We start from the raw sequence: 5,870 nt of genomic DNA on the forward strand, positions 1-5,870 counted from the left end.
AAAAAAAAAAAAAATAGTGACAAGAGAACGAAAATTGAAAACACAAATGGATAAGAAAATTGAAATTGAAAACCTTCCCCCCAGACCTGAATTGAACATTGTCCTAAATGTGAAAGCATACAAAAGATGATTGAGAACAAACAAATGATAAAGGGAAAAGTTTAGAAGAAGGTTTAGGAAAAATAAAAAATAAAAAAATGAATATATAAGCAACTCATGGATGACCAGTTAAGGGCCTCAGAAAACACAGCCAGGGGATCCGGGAAGGTTGGAGGGGTCACAATGGTCCCGCTTAAAACCCAAACTTCTTAGACACCGAAGGTGTCGCCTAAAGAACTCCTAGACACTGTATTGACGGAAGTGCTCACTGGAGTTACCATAAGTTAGCTCATATGAAAAATCTTTTTAAATTTTTAAATTTTTTTATTTTTTTTAAATTTTTATAAAAAAAAAAAAACAGAATTTTAAAATAATAACAAGTAAAGAGAAAGGATTGAAATGCTCCCCCTTGATGCGATTAGGTCGATTGCTACCAAGCACCTTCTTCTTGAACACATGGGTTGCCTCCCAAGAAGCGCCTTAGTTACTGTCTTGGCAAGACATTGTGCAATCAGCTAAGTTGATGGTACGAAGGGAAGTTGATCTACCACATGGCCAGTTTGGATGCCAGCTGAAACTCCCTCATAGAATGGCTTTAAACGTTGTCCATTTACTTTGAAAGTCGAGCCATCTTTAGGGTTTTGAATCTCCACAGCTCCATAGGGAGAAACATTGACCACGGTGAATGGGCCTTGCCATCTAGACTTCAATTTTCCTGGAAAGAGACGCAAACGTGAGTTAAACAAAAGAACTGACATACCTTTGGAGAACTCTTTCCGTTGAATGTTTCTGTCATGGTAACTCTTGGTTCGTTCTTTGTAAAGCTTTGCATTCTCATAAGACTCATGTCTAATTTCTTCCAATTCATTCAGCTGAAACTTTCTTGCATGGCCTGCCTTGTCTAGATCAAAATTTAACTTCTTGATGGCCCAAAAAGCATTGTGTTCAAGCTCCATTGGCAGGTGACAAGCTTTCCCAAACACAAGACGATAAGGGCTCATTCCAATGGGAGTCTTATATGCTGTCCTATAAGCCCATAATGCATCATTGAGCTTGGCTGCCCAATCTTTCCTTGTATTGTTCACCACCTTCTCCAGGATGTGCTTAATTTCTCTATTGCTTATTTCCACTTGACCAGAAGTTTGCGGATGATATGGTGTAGAGACTCGATGGGTGATGTTGTACTTCTTCATGAGTGCTTCGAATGGCTTGTTACAGAAGTGGCTGCCTCCATCACTAATGACAGCCCTTGGAGTACCAAACCTTGTGAAAATATTATCCTTCAAGAACTTCAGCACCACCTTATAATCATTGGTTTTGGTGGCTATGGCTTCCACCCATTTAGACACATAATCAACAGCAACAAGTATGTAAGTATAACCAAAGGAAGATGGGAATGGTCCCATGAAATCAATACCCCACACATCGAAGAGCTCCACAACAAGTATGTTATTCAATGGCATTTCATTCCTGCGACTTATGTTCCCCATCCTTTGGCACCTATCACACTTAACACAAAAATTAAATGCATCTTTAAATAGAGTGGGCCAAAAGAAACCAGATTGCAGAATTTTAAGTGCTGTTTTCTTAGCTCCAAAGTGACCTCCACAGGCCAATTCGTGGCTATGCCTAAGTATGCTTTCTTGCTCTTCTTCTGGAACACATCTTCTGATGAGTTGATCCGGGCAATGCTTGAATAAGAAAGGTTCATCCCATACATAATGTTTCACCATGGAAAAGAACTTCTTCTTATCCTGAGAAGTTAGATCATTTCTAAGAACACCACAAGCAAGATAATTAACAAAATCAGCATACCATGGCTCTTTGACTTGGGCAGCATATAGTTGTTCATCAGGGAAAGTCCCATTCAAGGGTAGCACAGCTCCTCCTTTTTCTTCAACCACAATTCTGCTCAAATGATCAGCTACCACATTCTCACATCCCTTCTTATCTCGAATCTCCAAATCGAATTCTTGCAGCAAGAGAATCCATCTAATCAAGCGTGGTTTGGCATCCTTCTTAGTGAGCAAGTATCTAAGGGCTGCATGGTCAGAATAAACAATTACTTTAGAACCAACAAGGTAAGAACGAAATTTTTCTAAAGCAAAAACCACAGCAAGCAACTCCTTCTCTGTTGTGGAGTAGTTGATTTGAGCATCATTCAAGGTCCGGCTAGCATAATGAATCACATGGGGCAGCTTGTTCTTCTTTTGACCTAAAACTGCACCAATAGCAAAGTCAGAGGCATCACACATTATTTCAAATGGTAAAGACCAATCCGGAGCTATGATAATAGGGGCTGAAGTTAGCTCCCTCTTCAAGGTAGAAAAAGCTTCCATGCAAGCTTCATTAAACTCAAAAACAGCATCCTTAGCAAGGAGATTACACAATGGCCTTGTAATGCTTGAGAAATTTTTTATGAACCTTCTATAGAATCCAGCATGACCTAGAAAGCTTCTAATTCCTTTAACAGAGGTAGGGGGTGGAAGATTTGAGATGAGGTCGATCTTGGCTTTATCCACTTCGATTCCCTTGCTTGAAATCACATGGCCTAGTACAATGCCTTGTCTCACCATGAAGTGACACTTCTCCCAATTCAAAATCAGATTTGTTTCCTGGCATCTTTTAAGCACTAGAGACAAGTGGTGAAGACAATTATCAAAAGAGGAACCAAAAACTGAAAAATCATCCATAAATACCTCAATGAATCGTTCCACCATATCTGAAAAGATTGACATCATGCATCTTTGGAAAGTTGCTGGGGCATTGCATAAACCGAATGGCATCCTTCTATAAGCAAACGTACCAAATGGGCATGTGAATGTGGTTTTCTCTTGGTCTTCCGGAGCAATGGGAATTTGATTATAACCTGAAAAACCATCAAGAAAACAATAGTAAGCATGGCCAGATAAACGTTCAAGCATTTGATCAATAAAAGGTAAGGGGAAATGATCTTTTCTAGTGGATGTGTTCAACTTCCTGTAATCAATGCAAACTCTCCAACCAGTGACAGTTCGTGTAGGAACTAGCTCATTCTTCTCATTCTTCACAACGGTGATTCCGGACTTCTTTGGAACAACTTGCACAGGGCTCACCCACTTAGAATCTGAAATTGGGTAGATGATTCCTACATCGAGTAGCTTTAAAACTTCAGCTCTAACCACCTCTTTCATGTTGGGATTTAGCCTCCTTTGGGCATCACGAGATGGTTTGCTGTCTTCTTCCATTAAAATCCGGTGCATGCACATGCTTGGACTAATTCCTTTGATGTCTGCTATGGTCCACCCAATGGCTGTTTTATGCTCTTTTAGAACTTTAATTAAGCTCTCTTCTTCATGTGAGGAGAGACCTGCAGCAATTATAACAGGGAGAGTTTCGTTAGCACCCAAATATGTATATTTAAGATTATTGGGAAGAGGTTTAAGTTCTAGCTTTGGTGGGATGACAATGGATGGCTCCAATTTCGTGGATGATGGTCCAAGAGGCTCGATTGGTGGCCTAAAGGATGGTGGGTATGTCGGAAACACTTCTAAGGCAGCCACCACTTCTTGGAACTCCGGTTCACAAAGATCTTCCTCTTCTTGTGTTAAGACAGCTTCTAGAGCATCATTAGACTTTCTCTGCAAAATTTTGGAAGAAACCTCATGATCCACAACATCAATTGAAAAGCAAGAATCAAGAGAGATAGAAGGTTGAGATAGAGCATTAAGCATTTTAAATTCAACAGTTTCACCCAAAACAGTCATGGAGAGAGTGCTATCTTTCACTTTGATGATTGTGTCTGCAGTGGCCATGAATGGCCTGCCTAGGAGAATGGGATCAACACGATCTCCATTTGGATTGTCTTCCATGTCCATCACTACAAAATCAGCAGGGAGAATTAGTGTATTAACTTGAACTAGAATATCTTCTACAATACCTTTTGGATATTTTATAGAATGATCAGCTAGTTCAAGTCGCATTGAAGTCTTCTTCATCCCTTCTAAGCCAAGCTCTTGATAAACTGAATATGGCAAAACATTGATGCTTGCTCCCAAGTCCAACATGGCTCTTCCAACCTTCTTGCCTCCAATGTTAATGGGAATGTCAAAGCTGCCAGGATCATCTAGTTTTGGTGGAAGCTTCCTTTGCAATACAGCACTTACATTCTGGTCGAGCTTTACTCCTTCATTTGGAGCGAAATTGAGCTTGTGAGTTTTCAAGTCCTTGATGAATTTTCCATATGCAGGAATCTGTTCAATAAGATCAAGCAAAGGCAAATTGATATTAACTTTACTCAAAATATCATAAATCTCTTTAAAAGCCTTATCTTGCTTTGCTTTCTTAAGACGGCCTGGAAATGGAATCTGTGGAACATATGGAGCGGGTGGCACGTATCTATCTTCTTGAAGATGTGGTGGCACAAATTTGTCATCCCTTTTATGCAATTGGAATTGATCGGATTTCTGAGAATCTGATTTGGCCTTAGGAGCAGATTGAGAAGTTTTGAGTTGTTCTCCTTCCGTGGCCATGGTCTCCTCCTCTTCATTTTCTACAATCACAACATCATTTGAAAGATTAGAATCATCTTTATTATCAATGATCTTACCTGATCTGAGCACATGAATGGCCTTGGCTTCTGGGTTCTTTGGATTGATCTCAGTTTGGCTTGGCCATTTCCCAGGCACTCTTTGAGTTATTTCAGCAGCTATTTGGCCTAATTGGACTTCCAATTTGGAGATGGCAGCTTGTGTAGTTTGCTGAAAATTGGATTGGTTGATTGCCATCTGCTTCACTATATCTTCCAATGATGATGATGATTGTTGTGGCCTTTGGAATGAAGGGGGATTTGCTTGATTCTGGGTATTTCTCCATGAAAAGTTTGGATGATTCCTCCAACCTGGATTATAACTTTGAGAGTATGGATCATTTCTTGGACCTTGGTTGTAGGAATTTACCAACTTAGCTTGCTCTTGCACAAATTCTGGATATCCAGCCCCAAGTGGACAAGCTGTGGTAGCATGGTCATGAGATTCACAAATGCTACACACTTCCTTCGGAGGGCTTCTTGAGTTTAATGCAAGAAGAGCATCTAGCTTTTGTTCCAGTTTTGAAATCTGCACACTAGAAGCATCATTAGAACCACTAATAACACGTTTACCTCTTGTATCCGTATGTTGGGTCTCCATTGCTATCTCCTCAAAGAGTTCGTACGTTTCTTCTGGAGTTTTGGTTTTAAAAGAACCACCTGCAAAATTGGTGACTATATTATGACTAGAAGGGGTTAGTCCTTTATAAAACATACGCATTTGAAGCTTCAATGGAATCCCATGATGAGGACATTGGTTGAGCAACCCATTGAATTTCTCCCATGCTTCACAAAACGATTCATCATCTTGCTGTGCAAATAACAAGATCTTGTCCCTAAGCATGTCGGTCTTTTGCGTGGAGAAGTATTTTTCCAGGAACTTCTTTTGAATGGCAGACCATGTAGTGAGTGAACCAGGCTTCAAAGAATTCAACCAATACTTCGCCTTATCCTTTAAAGTGTATGGAAACACTCTCATTCGAAGTTGATCTTCTGTCACACCTGTCAAGGGAAAAGAACTCACAACATTAAAAATATCCTTTATATGAGTCAATGGATCTTCATTAGGTAAACCATAAAAGGAAGGCAGCATATTAAGATGAGAAGATTTAAGCTCATAATTTCGAGCTACAGTGGGCAGCAAAATGCTTGAAGGAGATGCTGGAATTGTTGGGATATCAAGTTCTCCCATGAACTCAATGGC

At 40.0% G+C, this 5,870-nt stretch overlaps 1 non-coding gene across 1 annotated transcript; it reads left to right on the forward strand.

Moving 5' to 3' along the window:
* Positions 1-5,403: 5,403 nt before the first annotated feature.
* On the forward strand, positions 5,404-5,510 carry LOC148291301 (small nucleolar RNA R71). The gene has a single exon (XR_015827183.1). It is a non-coding gene; the product is annotated as a small nucleolar RNA R71 (small nucleolar RNA).
* The last annotated feature ends 360 nt before the right edge of the window (positions 5,511-5,870 follow it).

The sequence above is a fragment of the Prunus avium genome, chromosome 8 (genome assembly GCF_965620075.1).
Source record: "Prunus avium chromosome 8, drPruAviu1.hap1.1, whole genome shotgun sequence".
NCBI lineage: Eukaryota > Viridiplantae > Streptophyta > Magnoliopsida > Rosales > Rosaceae > Prunus > Prunus avium.